The sequence below is a fragment of the Biomphalaria glabrata genome, chromosome 14, assembly GCF_947242115.1.
Source record: "Biomphalaria glabrata chromosome 14, xgBioGlab47.1, whole genome shotgun sequence".
Classification (NCBI taxonomy): Eukaryota; Metazoa; Mollusca; class Gastropoda; family Planorbidae; genus Biomphalaria; species Biomphalaria glabrata.
Genome location: NC_074724.1, coordinates 36,682,112 through 36,702,683, shown reverse-complemented (window position 1 = coordinate 36,702,683; position 20,572 = coordinate 36,682,112). Strand labels below are relative to the sequence as shown.

The 20,572-nt window shown below is 35.8% G+C and overlaps 1 long non-coding RNA gene across 7 annotated transcripts; it reads right to left on the bottom strand.

The window, feature by feature from the left end:
- Positions 1–1,703: 1,703 nt before the first annotated feature.
- LOC106063763 (uncharacterized) lies at positions 1,704–17,275 on the bottom strand. Of its 7 annotated transcripts, none has more exons than XR_008774632.1 (8): positions 17,097–17,275; positions 14,863–14,946; positions 10,234–10,376; positions 8,196–8,349; positions 5,938–5,997; positions 5,732–5,791; positions 5,509–5,568; positions 1,704–2,276 (listed from the first exon to the last, which is right to left on the bottom strand). It is a non-coding gene; the product is annotated as an uncharacterized LOC106063763 (long non-coding RNA). The 7 variants fall into 7 exon arrangements; XR_008774631.1 differs by lacking the exon at positions 1,704–2,276 and adding an exon at positions 5,313–5,351; XR_008774633.1 differs by lacking the exons at positions 1,704–2,276; positions 17,097–17,275 and adding exons at positions 5,313–5,351; positions 16,268–16,328.
- Positions 17,276–20,572: the final 3,297 nt, after the last annotated feature.

Here is a 20,572-nt window from a genome sequence, read left to right as displayed (position 1 = left end):
GGGGGGTGACATTAGCTTCTTTCCAGTCCTTTGGTACTCTGCCCTGGTTAAGTGAAGCCTGAAAGAGTATTTTGAACACTGGGGCTAGCTCATTACTTAGTTCTTTGAGTAATCTAGCTGGAATACCATCAGGTCCAGAAGCTTTATTTGGTTTGGTGTTGGCTAATAGTTTTTGAATTCCATTTTCTTGTACTACTATATCTTCTATGTTGTCTACTTGGTTCAAATTCAGTAATATGTCTTTGTCTCCTGGGGCTGAGAATGCTGATGCAAAGTATTTGTTTAGAATGTTTGCTTTAGTTTCATTATCATTATGTATTATGTTATGTTCATCTTTTAATGGCGCTACGCCTGTTGTTTCCATTTTCTTAGACTTAATGTATGACCATAGGTTTTTGTTGTTATCTTTAGATATTACATTGTTTATGTATTCACTCTGCAGCTGTCTGCTTACTTTTTGGGTTAAGTGTTTAATTTTTATATACTTTTTGTAAACTCTTTCTGCATTAGTTTCTTTAAATTTTCTATAGAGGTTTTCCTTCTGTTTACAAAGCTTCTTTAGTCTATTATTAAACCAGCATTTATTTATTTTGTTTGATGTATATTTAGTTGGTATATGATTTTCTATTATGCTTTTAAGATGGTTTTTAATGAAATTCCAGAGGTCATCGACTGGTTGGTTAATGTCTTTTTCTAATAAGAATGTTTGTTGAAAGTTTAGTGCAGCTTGGTGTAGTTGTGTTAGGTTACATTTATTCCAGAGTAAGATTTTTCTTTTGGGTTTTGTATTGGCTACTGCTTTTATCTGACTGTGTATTTTTATGATCTCATGGTCTGATAGACCAGGGATAATTTCATAATCAACTACTAATCCAGGTCTGTTGGTTAAGAAGAGATCTAATGTGTTGTTTAATCTAGTTGGTTTTTTAATGATTTAATCTAAACTTAGGTTGTGTAAAGTTTCTATGAAAAGCTCATTTATGTCCTTAAGGTTTTGGTGTTTATCTATGGTTAGTGTTTTCCAATTTATATCAGGTAGGTTGAAATCACCCATAATCCAAAAAACTGCATTTTTATTTGTCTCTTGTTTTTGCTTTATAGACACTTGAAACAGAACATTATGCTAGTTTAGACAATGTCACATTTCACCTAGATGCATGTATAATATTTAAAGAAAAGGAACAGACTAAAAGCAGCTGTCACATCTTTTTTTTAAGCACATTTAAGGCCATGGTGAAATAAGTTTTTCTATAGTATTTCTAGTTTCTGAGACATAAGCATGACAATAAGCACAAAAGGCAGCTTTTCAATATTGGTGCTGTTAAAAAAGTACATGAATGGCTGACTTAGGAAAAAGATGGTATTGATATACAAAAATTTGTGAATGATTTAGCGAACTTAAACAATGCTAGGAGGATTCTATCAGCTTTGAAGATATAGGATGATGAATATGTTGTATTTAAGCAAAAAAAACTTTCAAATTTCCTTTTGCTTTTATTTTAGTAGAACAAAAAGGAATTATATTTTATTAATATCAAACTTCCACGAGTGATATCTTAAACAGCTAAAACCCTTTCCTTCAAACATCCTGGTGAAGAATCAGTGGATGGACGTTGGGCTTATATTTGACAAGTGACTTCCTTGAATAATAAAAACACACACAAATTTAACCCAAAATCAGACATGATTTTCCATTTCGCACATAAAAAAAAGTTTACGGTGAGTAAAACATTTAGCATCATTGTGAGAAATAGGAACTAAAAATACAGAGGACTGCTCTGCGACGTTCTAGTTTTTCCAGCCAGCTTTTTGCCCTGAGCTCTTTTGCGGTCTGTACCAAGGAAGAATAGCATAATTTGTTGTTTTTTTCAGCTGGTTATGCTGGGTTAATGTGGTAACAGAATTTGTGAATTAATTAGGGGCATTTAAAGACTAAGAGGGCCTGGTTTAGAGTTTTATAAAGATGGAAGTAGTGTCTACAAAGGAGTGGGTTTATTTATGCCCAAATAGTAATCATCTTCTTTTTTGAAGTACCGTCTGTATTCTATTATTCAAGTACCAAACATGGGAAACATAAAAAGGATGAGAAAGTTGATTTAAAAATCAAAACAAATGTAGCTTATAATCCTTTAAATACAAAAAATAATTTCACCTGAACCGACATTGAATACTCTTTTCCAAAATGTAAATTAAAATGCCAGTACAAACCAATGCAACAGCAATCAAGAAAGTTGAGCAAATTGAAATGACCATTAGGATTTTTTTATCCATTGAGCCTAAGAGAAAAAAACAACAAAAAAACAATATTATAATTATGAAAAACATTTAGAAAAAAGTAAAGTAAAAAAATAATAATTCCAAAATCACAATATTTGTCTTTAAAATCTCAACAAATCTATAATACTCTTCTAAAAACCAATTGTCAGAGAAGTACTACACTGTTGCTATTAATGACTGTGGTGTGTCAGTGGTGTGTACTTATATTATTCTGGCACCAAGTCTTTTTGTGTGCTGACTCCTAAAACACAATTTTGCTGCTGTATTGCTTTTAGTTATAGACCCTTGTTCTCACTATGATGAATGTTGGTTTGATGGCTCTATAATGCTACCTTACACACTTTTGCTGCTGTATTGCTTTTTGTTATAGACCCTTATTCTCACTATGATGAATGTTGGTTTAATGGCTCTGTAATGCTATCTTACAGTTCTGTTGGTTTAGTGGCTCTATAATGCTATCTGTGATACATATTGGAAATCACACACTTATGGTGGCGCAGGAATTCACATAATTGGGAACAACAATAGCCAGCAACCTAGATTTAGACACAGAGCTGACAAAAAGAATAGGAAAGGCTTCTGCAGCAATGGCAAAACTCTCCAAGCATGTGTGGGAAAATACCAAATTGACCACGGTAACAAAAATCCTTGTATACAATGCCTGCATTCTGAGCACACTTCTCTATGGCAGTGAGAGCTGGGCAACTTACATGCCTCAAGAACACAGATTAAATAGCTTCCACCAACGCAGCCTGCGACGCATAATGTGCATCTTCTGGAGGGATCATGTCACCAACCAGGAAGTTTTGACACAGGCCAACATGCATAGCATCTATGCTCTCCTTAAACAGAGAAGACTATGCTGGCTCGGTCATGTCACTCGTATGTCAGATGGAAGAATTCCTAAAGACATGTTACACGCTGAGCTTGCAGAGGGAGCCAGACCCAAGGGCCGCCCAATATTAACCTACAGCAGACCTGCCTACCAAAAAAAGTCCAAATGCGTAACGCTGATGGTCAAAATGCGTATTTTGGCACCACAATGCGTAACACTTACGCGAACCACTATTTTGTCATATATATATATATATATATATATATATATATATATATATATATATATATATATATATATATATATATATATATATATATATATATATATATATATATATATATTATATAATATTAGATCTAGATGTCATGATTAGATCTACAATCTAAATCAATACGACAATAGAGATGATATCTAGACTAGATTTGGATCTATGTCTATATAATGAATATAATCTACTCTAGATCTGGGCTCAAGAGTGTTACCGATGCCGTGAATCCGCTACAAACGTAGGTCTACTCCAAACTTTCGTAAGCCTACCTTCATCCTTGATCTATTCTATACTAAGAATTTAATCTAGACTAGATCTAGACTAGATGGTAGTAGATGTTATCGATCTAGATCTAGTCAATCTAAATCATACTGCAACTAAATTGGATCTAGATTGTAGAGTAATGTAGAGACTCATGACATAACGTAATCATCAATCGTAATGTCTAGCTAGATCTATTCCTGTATAACAAGTTATCTAGATTCTAGATCTAGAATCCAGATCTAGATCTAGACTAGATATCTACAATGTCACCCAATGTGTTTTGAATCGATAGCACTTCGATATTTTTTTCTATACAAATGAATACGGGAATCAGGGATTCTACTAATGAACTTACAAAAAAAAAAGTCACGTTGGTGTATCAGCTAACTGACGGTACCAACTCCCTCACTCTCGCGTTCTTCATTTCTAGACTAAATCTAATTGCTTTTAAGAACCAATCAACGTATAGATCTGGACACAATGTGTTCCCCCACCTTTTCTGTACTCCCCCCCCCCCCCCCGGCCAACAAAACAAAACGGCTTAGCGTGACCTCCGTGACCGCTCGTAAGCTAGTCAAGAGAGGGGGGGAAAAAAGGATACGAAAAGCGTAACGCGACGGGTTCAATGCGTATTTGCGTACTGACGGTCATTTGTGGGAGATTTTGCGTAACGAATACGCATTTTGCGTAACGGTAGGCAGGTCTGCTACAGAGATGTCTGCAAGCAAGACATGAGAGCCACGGGCATCGACCAAAGTGTGTAGGAGGAGATAACCCAAGACCGGACAGCATGGAGACAGACTGAACGTGCTGGTACAAACTTTGCCGAATGCAAAAGAAACGAAGCTGCATCAGTCAAGAGAAAGAAAAAGAAAGCTGCCCTGTCAGCTAGCCCTAGGACAGATGTATATAGATGCATGAACTGTGGCAAACTCTGCCGCTCTAGAATTGGCTTGATCAGTCACTCCAGATTCCGCACCATCTCAAGACATAACTAAAGCCAGTGACTCATCTGGGCACATCCATTGTCTTCTGAGACAGAAAGAGCTATATATATAATGCTATCTAGCAGTACTGTTGGATTTGTGGCTCTATAATGCTATCTTGCAGTACTGTTGGTTTTGTGGCTCTATAGTGCTATCTTGCAGTACTGTTGGCTTACCCTTGTTTAATGTGAGTATGCAAACTGTTACTACAATCTTGCAGCAGTTTTGATGCCATAGTTTTGTACAATAGTATTGCAAGGATATTGCCTTTTGCCTCTCTAAAGGGACTGAACTTTAGGCTTGTATTGGAACTAGAGGTGGCTCATGTTTGTTATTTTTATTATTATGTTACTATCTAAAAAAGGAATGTGAGTCCGTATCATCCTTACTACTTCTGTGAAGAATGCTGTGAAAGGTACACCCATTGTTTTAAGAGCATTTTATATAGTGATTCATTGTTAATACACTTTGACATATAGTGTGATACATTTGCATCACACATGAAAGTCGCCACATGAAATATTACAATGAATTTGCTATCACCTTGTCCATGATTCATTATGAAGCATGAATGTGTACTAGAATTTCCGGGGTCTAAGAAAATAAGGTAAGGCTTAAAAATAAAAAGATCACTGTGAAAATTAGAACATTAGATTAAACATTGCACATTTTATTTTATTTGGGTCAGTGGTCTCGTTAAGTCTGGTTGTGTTTGAGGCTATGAACAAAGAAAGTGAATAATTGTGTTTTATTTTAAATCAAATATTATTTAATTAATTTTTTTTATAAGTTTGCATCAATACAAAGTTGAAACATTATGGCTTTTATTTTTCTAGCTTACTACATAGACTTTGTAGATAAAAAGTAAAACATACCATCAGCATTAGTTGAATAGGTTGGGTCAGTGGTCTGGTTAAGTCTGGTTGTGTTTGAGGCTATGAACAAAGAAATTGAAATTGAATAATTGTGTGTTATTTTAAATGAAATATTAATTAATTAATTTTTTTTATAAGTTTGCATCAATACAAAGTTGAAACATTATGGCTTTTATTTTTCTAGCTTACTACATAGACTTTGTAGATAAAAAGTAAAACATACCATCAGCATTAGTTGAATAGGTTGGGTCAGTGGTCTGGTTAAGTCTGGTTGTGTTTGAGGCTATGAACAAAGAAATTGAAATTGAATAATTGTGTGTTATTTTAAATGAAATATTAATTAATTATTTTTTTTATAAGTTTGCATCATTATGGCTTACATTTTTCTAGCTTACTACAAAGACTTTGTAGATAAAAAGTAAAACATACCATCAGCATTAGTTGAATAAATTGGATTTGTAGTCTTGATAAGTCTAGTAGTTTTTAAGGCTATAAATAAAGAAATTGCATGTTTCTTAATCATTTTTTTTAACTATAAAAAAAGTATTCCAAAATAACACTATTGGTGCAAATATCTTTTCAATAGTTTGCTACTGTTTTTATAATTTAGAGAAAAAGAATATAAGGTTCCAGTTTGTTAAAGGTTCTAATGTTTCAAATGCTTTTTTGCTATTGCCAGTTTTCAAGCAACTATCGCTTATACCTCGCTGGTCAAAGATTAATTTTTCTTTTGTTGACTTCATTTTCATGCATATTTCTTTGTTGGTTGAACTGCATTCTTCTGCCAGAAAGGGATTCACTTTTTTGTGTTTTTAGTTCTCTACTTCCATTACATAAATCAAGGATGTTTGTGTAACTCATGGCTTAAGTTTCCTTTGCTTTGTCCCTAGGATCTCAGAGGCTGACTTGTGCAATATTGTTCTGATAGTATCCATGAGTTAATATCCTCATGTACGGTTTAAGGTTGAGAGTTCAAATTTACTAATGCTAGGTCTGGGTGGACTCAGAGGCGCCCCGAAGATCCAGAAATTAAAAACCAAAGTCTTCACCAGCATTTAAGCTACAGGACCTGCGGTTCAGAAGCCAAGCACTCTATCACTCAGCCACCACACTTCCATGGTCAAGCCAAGTCACCAATTCAAAAATCATAAAAAAAGATGTTGGATTTCTTTTCTTTCTTTGTGTGTTGATGCTGAAGACCAAGGTAATCCATGTTTCTGTTTCAAGGGCCAACCTGTGAATGTTTGTATGTGGCTTGGACAGGAGAAGATTCAGAGGTAGAGCAGAGAGGCAAGTTGGGGTTTTAGTGTGAGTTTTGTTTTGGACGTTTTCAATGTTTGAAAATAATGTGATCTATTTTCAATGAGACTTGATACTTTACATGTATATGTGTTGATCTGTACTATTTCAAGAGCATCACACACAAGTATTCAATTTTTTATTTCAGCTAAAAGTGAATTAAAGTATTTCCCTTGTTGTACTAATATATTAACAAATGTTTTTACTTTTCAATAAAAAAACAAGGGTGAAATTGGTATAACTGTATATCTATTTTTAAGTGTAACTGTATTCTGAAGTCTATTTACTTTACCATAAATAAAAACGTATTTGTGTGATTAATATCTCAGCCAACCCATACCCTCATGTGTTGTTGTTTTAAACTTTTTATAAAAAGCCAGTCAAGGAATGTATTTTATAAAAAGCTAACTTATGTCTGTTTTAGAGAATACTTCCAGTTGGCCCCCTTCAGTTGTAGAGTGACTATGGTTCATCTCAAACCCTTTTTCATGTTGCTGTGGAGCCCTATTTTGGAGAGACATTCCCATCCACAAATATTGTAGGTTAAGGTGACTTTCAGTTAGGTGGTAGAGGAGCTGGCCATTTTTCACATGGCATGCTTTTCTTCCAGAGCTGAGGCCCATAGTTTTTTGCTGTCCCTAGTGAAGGCTAAGGCTATTTCAATGGTCAGTATCAATGTTTGCTGATTTTAGGTCCCATTTTGTTACATCCATGTAAAGGAGGTTGGAGCAACCAGTTTTTAAACTCAAGTGGCCCACAGAGAATAATTTTCAGGATGCGATTGTCTTCCATTCGGCGAACATGTCCAAGCCAGCGCAGGTGTTGTTGTCTGAGGACTGTAAAGATACTGGGAATACCTGTTCGCGCAAGAAGGATCTCTTTCTTTCCATGTGATTTTCAAGATTCTTCGGAGAGAGCGCAAATGGAATAAGTTTAGTTTTTTCTCTTGCTTTGCGTAGGTGGTCCATGACTCACTGCTGTACAATAGCTTACTCAGAACGCATGCCTTGTAGACCTCCATTTTAGTCGCTGTAGTGAGCTTCTAGTTTTCCCAAACTCTTGACTTGAGTCTAGCGAATGTTGAGGCAGTCTTCTGTAACCATTTCTCCTCTTCTAGAGACAGGTCATCCTAAATTGTGGATCCAAGATAGCAGAATTCATTTACAGCATCCAGTTTGTTATCGTCTATGAGGATGGAGGGTGATGTTGTAGCAGGTGGTCCCATAAAGTTTTTTTTCTTCATGCTAATTGTTAAGTCATACTCTTGACAGAGAATACTATATATATATGTAATATATATAATCACACAACCAAAATCTCAAGTAAATGTACAAAACTAAACTATATGAGTAATAAGATATTCACATAAAGACTGTTCACAAAAATACCTTGGTCCTCCACATTTAGTTAGTTTTCTTCATTCACCGGAGAATTCACAAAGTAACATCACAAGAAAGGTAAGAGCTTTGAGAATGTGTCCAGGTCCAGACTTGTGTTAACTGTAATCACTTCCTTGGTCTTAACTGAAGGTCTTTCTTGATTCTGCAATGAAAACTTTTTTTTTATAGATGTCTAATTAATACATTAATATGTGCATAAAATCATATTAATGTTTTCCTGGCTGAAGAATGAGCACTTATTGAATTCATCCTAGCAAATAGAATCAGAATTGTGCTTATCTCTTTGTCTTTCTTAGTGTTATATAAGTTTGCTTTTTTTTTTTTTTTTTTTTTTTTTTTTTTTTTTTTTTTTTATTTGAAGATTTTGGTTCAGTTTTATAATGTATAATTGCTACTTTAGCCTTCTATCCTGAAGGGTCTCTAAATTTAATGATTCTACTAATGGTGTTATTCTGACTAAATGTGAATATTGATTTGTTATGAATCTCACTGCACTATTTTGTGTCTCTTCTTGTTTCTAAATGTTTTTTTCTTAAGTTGAGGGGTCCCAAACAGAGGATGCATATTCTTCTTGTTTCTAAATGTTTTTTTCTTAAGTTGAGGGGTCCCAAACAGAGGATGCATATATTCTTTTAACCTTACCCAAGGATAAATAACATTTGAGTTTGTCTTTATTGGATTTGTAAAGAAAATATATATATTTTAATAAAAACCTTTTGCTTTGTTTGATTTTTAAAAATTTCCTCTATATGAGGTTCCATGATAATTTTTTCATTTACTATAACACCTAGGTATTTGGAGTTTTTAGTCCATGTAACTGATTTACCTAGATGAAGATATGTGGTATTTATTTGTTTTAAATTTTTTATTACTCTTAATAACTGACATTTTTCTGGGTGGAAAGACATGCTCCAATTAGATTTCCATCTCTATAATTCATCTGCAAATAATCTGACAAATGCAACTAATGCAAATTGGTAATTCATATATGTAAATTATACTAAGACTGTTCCTTGATGTACACATGAGTTGACTGTTAATGTTGGTTTAGAGCCATTTTAATATTACAGTTTGTTCTCTACCTTTCAGGAAATCCTGAATCCATTGATGTAATGAACCAGTGATGTTTTATTTTAAAAGCTAGTTTCACTGATTTTGAGTTCCAACCCAAAGGGGATAGGATGAATAGAGGTGTTAAGAGTAAATCAGATAAGTGGAGGTGGAAATAAAACCTCTTAACATAATAAAACACAAGAATTAAAGAGGAGCTGAATCTAAAAAGTAGATTGAGTTGATAGCAAGAGGAAAGTAGTGATTCTAATTGGCCACTAGTCTGTGGCAGTAACCAATAAAAAAAAATAGTTCACAGTGAAATAGCAAAGAAAACCTATCTTATATGTCTATGAAGACACTTAAGATTAAATCTGCAAGAAAATTCTCAATGTTACAAAAAATGTCTAGACTTTTTTTTTCTATACTATGTTGCTCTAAAGATGTTCAGGATGGGACTACATTAATTTCTGGTATTACATCTCCCGAGTATGCTATTCTGCCTCAATGTGGTACCTGACTGGAAACGATCATTTGAGGAAGTGATCAGGCTAAATGAATAGCAAAACAAACCTCCTGTGGGAGTGTTCAAGGGAATGCAAGAGCTTTCCCATTGCACTGAGTGGAGTAGAAAGAGAGCTCACACGTCCCTGTCAATAATCCATGCGCCGCTCCTCAAGGGACCGTTACACTAATGGCGAGTCCTGCACGATTAGCTTGTCACAACAAAGGAAAGTGGCGGCGGTTTCTGGTGTACTCGGCCTTCGGCCAGATAAATTAAAAATAGCAATGATTTACATAGGCATTGACTTGGATCTCTTCCAGACAGAATGGTTGTTCAAGCAGGCTTACAAGCCTAGAGTTTGAAGAGCCTTCAGCTAAGCTCTTTTGACAATCAAACAGTATTACATGTACCTATAAAGATGTTATTCATTGACCAAAACCTAGGCTAAAATGTCAACCAAAGTGTACTCACCATAACATTTTTCATACTTTCGCTCACTTTGGCTGCAACTAGATTTGGATTCAGTGATTTCAATACCAGATTCTCTGTCAGGTCCAGTGAACAGTGGAGAGATAGCTTACTTTTGGCATTTTCGCTAAGGGAAATCTGAAAAACTAAAAAATGTTATATACAGTTAGGATACATATTTAGTAGAATATACAGTTAGGATACATATTTAGAAGAATAAAGAAATAATTTTGTGAATAGAAATCTCAAAACCAAAAGTGTAGCTAGAATGAAACTGTTATAACATGTTATAACAAACATAGGTTAGCCAGGAATAGTGTAGTGACACTTGAGACACCTAATCTTGGAGACTTAATGACATATTCCCCTGGTAAATAAATGTTTTAAAGTACTTTGAAGTCTTATCTAGAATGCATAGTTGAGAACTTGCATGTGTGTTAAGCAGTCTTCATTTAAAGCACAATAAAACATGGTAAGAAAAGTGAAATAGTGATTCTATTCATCTGGGATTTCTTTGTATGTAGATAAGTCTGAAAAAAAATGTATTTTTAAAATTTTAAAATATCCAGGGTCTAAAATTCTTGGTGACTAATATAAAAAAAAAAAATTTACCATAGTTTATATACTACAATGTATCTTAGTCATCAATAGCACTAAGAGTACTAAGTTTGCGCAGGAGCTCATTTCCAGCTCTGGCTGGATAACTGGCCATGTTTTACTCCAGCAAAGCATCATTGAAGGATAGTTGCCTAATTTAGGTATAGGATGGATTCCTTTACTGTCTAAAGCTACAGAATGTGGTAATATTATCAACACACACAACCTTGCATCACACCATTCTCTACAGAGAAATAAGCTGACAGGTCCCTATTAAAACTGATTTAACCTTTCGATCCACATGCAGTAGCTTCAGAATAGCAAAGAATCTTGAAGGGCATCCGAGCTGAGATAGAAATCACCACCAGCCATCGTGACTCACTATATCTCACTGCTGAGATCGATAAAGTTGGCATACAAATCAGCTACCTGCATTTTTCCTGCATTTGATGCTAAGACAAATATCATGTCAGATGTGTCTCTCCCAGCTCGAAATCCACACTGACTTGCAAAGAGTCTATACATGCTTTTCTAAAAAGCATATATCATATATTTGAAAAGATATTTATAGTGCCAAATACCTCCAAAAGTATCATTATTTAATTAGTTTAAAAAAAAAGAATCTTTACAAAATTCATTTTTATACATCTAAAGGCAGACAAATGCTAAATTATCTAGATTATGTATTGATTTATTATGATAAAAATTATTATAAGTATTGTACTAAAAGGAAAAAAAAAAGTCCTATCTTAAAGGAAAAAAGTACATTTAATTATTTTTTTTTAGCAAAATAGTTTATGTTAGTTTTAGAAACCAGTTACACAGAGACTCAGTACTTGTTACAAAATACTGATAAATCACACTTCATTGAAATACACGAGACAGCACAATTTTTATTTTAACATACACACATTTAAGGAACACTCCTTGTAACCATGTATTTTGCAAAGTTTCGGCTGTCAGAAAGTGTTGAATAGTGTTAGATACTTATAAATGTTCTCAGATCCAAATAAAAAATTATGTTGGCTTGCAAACTGTATGTATTACAATGGTGCTGAATCTTGTTTGCTCTAGGGGCCAAATGTGTGCAATATGTCTGTCACAGGTCACACAAAATTGTGGTGTTCAATGAATTAAGTCTTTTCTGCTTCATTCTGCATAGCGAGAATTTCAAGTGACCAGTTAAGACCTGTCACTCGCTGGATATGGCCTATGGATCATAGTTTGAATATCACTGATACATTTGATTCCACACTGAATGATTCAAAACATTACCATCAAGTCCCTAAAATATTCAGAAGACAATTATACAGGCCTGGTTGTTATTTAGCATTAAAAAAGTCTGGTTCTGTTTGTTTTTCTTAGATATAAAGTTTAAGACCACAACTGGAGGACAGGGAGGATGATGGCGGTCATTGTTCAAACTTGGCACCATCCTCACAACAGTCTACATTAGTTTCTATTTCTTTTGAAAAAATGTATTATCCTTTTGCAGGAGCATATTGCTGATTTATCTTGGCTAAGGATTGACCTGAAGATATAAATTAAACTTTGAAAAAATAAAATAAATTACAACAAATTATACTTTAGATTTGAAATTACTTCACTTAATAAATAATTATTAAATGTAGAAATTCATTTAATCCAAACTCTTTACTATTTTTCTTACCTAAGTTAAAGCAGAGGTTTTTATCTTATATAATACAGACGTTACTTCAAAAAAGAAGATGATTACGTCCTACGCGTCATGCATTTAGTCATGCATATTAACCAATGACTTAAATTCTGCCAAGTCACTGGTTTTCCTGGCTAGCTCAGGCAACCCATTCCATGCTCTAATAGCACTAGGGAAGAAGGAGTATTTGTACAAATTTGTCCTAGCATATGGGACGAGGAATGTGCCTTTATCTTTGTGTCTTTCAGAGTGTTTTATTAAATTTTGTTTTTGTATTTGAAGATTATGCTTCAGTGTTTTATGTATGATTGCTACTTTACTTTTGAGCCTTCTGTCCAGAAGGCTTTCTAAATTTAGTGATTTTACTAAAGGTGTTATTTTCAAAGTTAGTCTCCTGTACACTATTTGACAGCTTATTGTTATCTAGGTAAGTTTGAATAGCTCAAAGAGTTACATTTTAGTTTTTATTATAGAGCCATAAAACCCTGGCTTCAGATCTGAAAATTATAAATATAAATATTGATTAGATCAACAAATTATTTATTTTTTAATTTTCTAATTTCTAACACACAAAAACAGTCATAAATCAGATCTAGATAATGCTGTAATGAAGGAAATCAACATTTAAAGCTAAAATGTAAAAACAGTGTACCGGTAACAAATCAGATCAATCAGTCTATGTGCAGACTAATATTGTAATGAAAGAAACCAGCAGTTAAAGCTCAATCAAAATATAATCAAAAATATTTATACATTATTATTATTATTATTATAGCTTTTATATAGCGCTACTTTCATGCTTATAGCATGCTCAGAGCGCTTTTGGTCCAATCTCATTTGTGGACCAGTGGGGGGGGGGGGGGGGGTATCTAGGAGTTGGTTTTCTGTGCTGCCTTTAGGCGCTCAGTAAACACAACTCTGCCCGAGTCGGGTGTCGAACCTCGAGCCCCCTTCTAGGTAGCCAAGCCAAGCCAAGTTCAAGCGCACTTGGCCTCTCGACCACGCTTCCCACATTGGCCTCTCTCAGTCGTAGAACGACTATGGTTTATCTCAGAGCACACTTCCTCATGTGGCTGTGGAGCCCTTTTTCGGAGAGACACTCCCGTTCACAGATAGCGCAGGTTAAGGTGGCTTTTGCTTCGATGGTAGAGGAGCTGGCCATTTTTCAGATTGTGCGTTTTTCTTCCTTATACAAGTAAGTAAGTAATAACATGTTTTCTAAATATCCGAAATCTCAGAGTTAGAAAAGTTAAGTTCCCCTTTTAGACCTTGCTATCTATAAGGCAGATGATGATTTGTGGGAAGCGTGGTCGAGAGGCTAAGTGCGCTTGAACTTGGCTTGTCTTGACTACCTAGAAGGGGGCTCGAGGTTCGACACCCGACTCGGGCAGAGTTGTGTTTACTGAGCGCCTAAAGGCAGCACGGTCAACCAACTTCTAGATACCCCCTCCCCCCCACTGGTCCACATATGAGATTGGACCAAAGCGCTCTGAGCATGCTATAAGCATGAAAGTAGCGCTATATAAAAGCAATAATAATAATGTTAAGGTCATCTGTTTCTTTGGCCAATGGTTTACAAGCAGTGTGTCATGTGGCCAGCACAACGACCAACCGCCTTAACTTTCTCAAATAAAAGTAAGGTACCCATTAGAGTTGGGTGGATTCAAGAACGCCCTAAAAATCCTGAAATTCAAAATCCCAGTCTTCAAATCCAGGACCCCAGGTTCAGAAGCCAAGTGCTTAACCACTCCACCACCGTGCCCCCTAATAAAATCTCAGACATGCCTAACTAGAATATGGAATACTCAAGTTCAGAAATAATTTAATTATAAATTAAAACTGTAGATGAAAACCTGCCATTTAAGTATGACCTATCCTCTTATTAAGTTTTTATAGATGCTTGAATATAGAAAAGATCTAGATCAAAGATCCGTGGGCTGTAAACTTTTTGTTTACCTACCTACCTTCTTTTCTTTTATTTTTTCTATAAAATAGTAATTGTAGTGCCACTTTCTTTCCTGGACACATATAGGTCCAGAAAGGTTGTCATTGCCAGAAGTGGTAATGGATATTATATTTAATAAGCACGCCAATACTTATAAAATGTCGAAAACTAGTCCAAGAAGTGTGGCTTAGATGTTGAGCCAAGGGAAACCTCTTTTCAATAAAAGGTCAAGGACGAAGGCAGGTAACTGGGTCTGAACCAGTAAGATTCAGGGAGGAGGGGCTCATTAACAATGGCTAGCTACCACCTAGGAGAAGAAAAACTCTTCTGCAGCCTTGTAGCTATTCCAAAACATGAAAAAGCTGCCTGGCCATGTGGTACGTGTGCTGGATTGCCATTGGTCCAGGATTCATACCTGTTCACTGCCATCCCCGTCATCTTGCAGAGATTTCGCCTAGGAAGTAGATTATCTTCATTTATTTCAACTCTGAAGGAACATCTGAAACATGTAAAACAAAGGCTTTAGGAATCAACCATGAAAAAAAATATCAGTGGATGATGACATCATCCCGACCATTGCTAATGCCCAGGTAGAAGCTTCACACCATGACAAATGAAGGGGGAAGTATAATTTAAATACATATAATTCTAGACCTATGATTAGTGAAGAAACAGTATATGGCAGATCCAAACTAGTCTTGATCTAAGAATCTATAATTAAGTTCATCCATTGAAGTTCGATGATGTCTTTTGTCATCCAGGGGGCTGAGGGCTTTGCACTGGGGTTTTGAGCCTCCACATGTGGCTGGTGAGACCTTGGATGGCTGCCTGGTCGTGTGGTTTGCGCGCTGGACTGTTGTTCCGATTTATCGATGGTCCAGGGTTCAAACCCTGCCCGCTCCCATCCCCAGTCATCCTGTGGGAGGTTTGGAATCTTCAACTCTGAAGGAACACCCAAAACATGTAAAACATTTTACAAAGTTTGGCTGCACAATGGGCAGGTTATTCCAGCTGGAGCTAGTGTCATTGGCCTTTTTTTCTCTGATGCTATTCTTCTCCCAGCAATGTTCTAGTGCCCCCTGCAATATGTGCGCCAGTTTTATGTGCTTCTGTCTCCCTGGTGTCTGAGTCAAAGCTGAATGCTTTCAGAGAAGCTTTGAGGGTGTCACTGAAGTGTTTTCTTTGTCCACCTTGTGAGGGCTTCCCTTAATTGGCCATACAGGAGTCGTTTAGGGATGCTGCAGTCGTCTACTGCGCAGATGTGGCCTTCTCATCACAGCTGTGACTGCATCTGGATTGTGTGCATGCTTTGCAGGCCCGCTCTTTGAAGGACTTCAGTATCTGGTATCTTTTCTTGCCATTTAACATTCAGTATTTTTCTGAGATGGGTCATGTGAAAGTATATATATACACACTGTCCAGGTTTTTTAGGCATAGAGAACTGTCGAGAGGAGGACAGCTCAATAAATCCCTAGCTTTGTGTATGTGGAGATACCCATCTATTCTAAACATTTTAGACATTCTGAAATAGGATGCACTAGCATTGGCGATACATAGTTACTAATGATCTTTTGCAGATAATTTTCAGAGCAGGCATTTAGGGCACAGTTGTCAGCAAATAGCAAGTCCCTGATTACTGCTGATTTTTTTTTTACTTTGCTTTGAGCTGCTTCGGGTTGTATAGGCCACCATCAAATATATAGATCTACATCTTATCTAGACTCTGTATTACATATAAAATCTATAGATAGAGACACATTTCATATAAATTCCATATATATATGCTAGAACTAATTCATACAAGAGGTGCCTTTTCTTACCTAGTGACTATAATAGTGCCATTGATTAGAGAATGGAATGGGTTGCCTGAATCAGCCTGGAAAACCAAAGAGTTAGCAGAGTTTAAATTTAAGTCAATAATAATATAGCATGTATGACTGTCAGACCTGTCACTATGACTAGTATGACTAGATTCTCTAGACTGTACAAATGAAATGTGTAGGTTTTGAAGGTTTTTGAAGATGCCACTGAAGAAATGATCATGTCATTTATGATTTATGATGTCAATGACGATGAGTCATTGAGTGAATCATGATTGCATGAATGACAGTTCCAATGATTTTGAATTATTATATATTATATACTATTCAACTAGACATAGATTCTAGATCTAGATCTATTTCTACAGAGTCATTAGAGACTAGACCTCTACATTAAATTTAAATGTAATAAAAAAGTAATACCTTACATCAGTGGACATCACTAATATTTAATATGTAGATCTAGATAATATTAATAATTAGATCTATATTGACTATATAAAGTATAATAGTATATAGACATATAGTAGATCTATTACTAGACTATTATAAATTATATTTTATATATTTAATATTACCTTTAGTCTTTAGGCTTGGCTTATGCCGGCTTACAAGTCTTAAGTAACAAGTTAGTTATGCCTATGACGCCTATGAGCAGCCTATCTCGGCTATGCTTATTAAATTCATTTATTTTTTATATCTAGATCTATATTCTTATATAATAAATCATATTATATAAATTATATAATATATAGGGTAATTTCCTCCGCTTTTAGCAGCGGAGTCTAGACTAAAATCACTATATATTTGAAAAAAAAAATTAACTTACCTGCTATGGCTATGTCACTATGTGTTGGGGTTGATATTCTATAGCCAGACAATCGCACAAGGTGCATTCAATGTTTCGATAAACAATCACCGAGCAAACGGAAGCTGTCCAGGTTAGCAGTAACTGAGTAAGCACCAAGAACACTTACTAAACACGAGTTTCGATGCTAATTTGTTAATTAGCTAAATCTAAACGGGATAAATATGCAGTGGCAGTGGTTATCAAACTGTTATAGTAACTTCGTAGACCAAAAAAAAAATGTTTTCCCTTAATAGTCAGAAGTTTTCCGTCAGAAAGTCATTCTCATGTATGAACATGTGAGAGGAGGGGCTGTAAATGTAGGCACAAGCTATTGTCATAAATACGACCATTCTCTTGGGTAGAATTTCGTATAACTATAGAAATCAAAATTTTCCGGCTTCAAACTTGTATTAAAAGGCTAATATTAATTTAATAGATGATATATATATATATATATATATAATCACGTTAGGCTTTATTGGTGAAGAGAATAATCGAGTAACGTTATTTTATATTAATCCCATTTAGCCTCTTTTATTTGACATGCATATTTTGTTAAAAAGTTTAAATTGAATTAAAGGTGAGGGTATAGGCCTAAAGTGCGCGGGTCTTGCATTTTCGTAAATCCGTCATAAATATAAATATATGGTCTACAAGGATGGCTGCCTTGTGCGTTATGCGCGCTGGACTGTCGTTAGGACTTGTCGATGGTCCCGGGTTGATACCCTGCCCTCTGCCAACCCCGTCGTCCTGCGGGAGGTTTGGATTAGGTAGTAAATCAAAATTTTCTTTAACTCTGAAGCAACATCAGGAACATTTTTTTTTAAATTACAAACAATCTCATCTGCTTACCCACTGCCTGGTCGGGATGGCTGCCTGGTCGTGCGGTTTGTGCGCTGGACTGTCGTTCGGATTTATCGACGGTCGAGGGTTCAAACCCTGCCCGCTCCCATCCCCCGTCGTCCAGCGGGAGGTTTGGACTAGGAAGTAAACTATCTTCAACTCTGAAGGAACATCCGAAACATGTAAAACATAAACATAAACACTATATAATTTTATAGAAATGATGTCACCTACGTACATTAACACATTTTAACAGCGTACTTCAATTTATGGACGAAGTTTACAATTTTACAATGCTACAACTTAGGAGCTATATAATGTAACCTACATTGAAGTCCAACTTATGGGAGTAGCATACGAATATTCGATGTTAGGATATAATTTAAGGAAGTAGCCTACATATATAGGCTACAATGTTAGGCCCTCACCTCAAGGAGGTAGCCGAAAAAAATAGGGCTACATTATTAGGCCTACAATTTACGGAGGTAGCCAACAAAAATAGGGCTACAATGTTAAGCCCACAACTTACGGAGGTAGCCCACAAAGATAGGGCTACAATGTTACCGCCTTAACAGCCTTTCACTTCAAATTTTCTCACCCAATATGCCCATATATTACTTAATGCGGCGACCCCCAACCGTAAAAATCATAAGCCTAAGTAGCTGTGCTTTTGATAATGTTCTAAAACAGTTCACTTGATGTAAATATTTGATATGCGTTGCCATGTTTTAGGTTTCAACATGAAACAATTGTCATTATAGTCTTGAAATAAATAGTTCTGATTATGATTAAATTATAAATAAATAAAATTGCATCTTTGTGACATGCATTTATTTACTATTCTATTTCTTATTTGGGAGACGAGGGGATCTTTGGGCGCCTCTAAGTCCACCCAACTCTAATGTGTGGGGCCCACCTGGTATTAGTTGGGGAAAGTAAATGCGGTTGGTCGTTGTGCTAGCCACATGACACCCTCGTTAACCGTGGGCCACAGAAACAGATAACTCTCATTATACACAGACCGCAACGGAAACTTTTACTTTTTAACTTATTTCGTATTCACCATTTTTGTGGTGCAGACTTATGTGACTATTTTTTTTAAGCATGACGTAGCATTTGCAGTATTAGAATCTATATTTTCAATGGTCTTAGACGACCCCTGGCGAATCGTTATTCGACCCCCAAGGGGGTCGTGACCCACAGGTTGAGTGTCACAGTCATGGTTGATATTGCCTGCTATATTTTCACCTCGGGTCAAGAAGGTGAAAGACACGTAAAACCTCTGATATAGAAAGAAGAAGTAAGAATGACTAAATTAACTTTTAGTCAGTAGTAACCTTGAGTCAGATGAGTAGGGCAGTCACTTGAAGACAGTAGTAATCACCTTTAGTCAGTTGAGTCGTTTATGGGACTTGAGACAGTACACGTATTTTGATAGTTATTTTCTGTACTTAGAGCTGGATACATATTATTGAAGTTTATTGTTACCCGCTGTGATGCGGACGTGATTTAATAGTAAAGTATATATATATATATATATATATATATACACCTGCTCTTGAGGACTTAGTATATTGGATATATTTGGTACCGCTGTTACGCGAACGTAACTATATTTCTATGCATTTTTGTAACTACTATGAAGTGCAGAATATTGTCATTGAATAAACGTTATGTCTTGTCTGCTTCAATTCGGATTCTAGTCAATCCATGGAACTATACTATTTGTGTTTGTTACGTGTCAAGTGTGACTCCAGGCAGCACGAAGCCAGCATTCTACAGCATTCGCGACACATTGGTTGTGATACAAGCTTCTACATCTTAGTGACCAGCCTTATGTGTAATACTAATACCACGTCAAAAGGCCAGTTACATTGAGAACCTCGGCTCTAGATGGAAAACAAAAAAGTATGTTGGCGCTGCCCTTTGTCACTTTTTAGTGGGCTTTGGGGGGGGGGGGGGTTGGGGGAACACTGCTTCTGAGTTGTAAAGAGCTTTTTCCTGGCGAAGGTAGAGCAAGTTAAAATAAGCCCAAAGTAGGAGGAGACACTGACCGATAATGTGAAGAACAATCGAGGCTGCATATTAATTTTTATGTGGGGGTGGGGGATCATCGTTTTGACTGTTGCAACGCAATAAATACTAAGACTAAGACTGCTTCATTGCATTGATCCATATGGAAATTTGGACTCTTTTTCTCATATAAAGACAACACAACAGAAACATACACATACATAAATAGAACGGACACAACATAAAGAGTTCATTCAGCGACTACACACAGGCATTTTGGTCCTTTTCATGTTTCCTGATCAACGACTGGCGTTGATATAGTCTGACCGAGTAAGGATGAGTTTTTGTACCGCTCTGTTCTTGTCATGATTGACAGTAGTAGCCCACTTCGCGACCACTTCTGATGGAGCGGGTGGCTTCCAAGATTTTTCCGATTTTTCTTAGACATTTCTGTTCATGAAGTTCCTTCAAATATAGCCATGTAGGCGGTGTAAAATTGGGCATGACGGCTATGTTGAAATGTTTTCTTGAAAAGAATGTTTTGAATTGATTTTGTTGCTGGTCCAATTTAGAAGATGAAGGGACGTCTCTTAATTTTC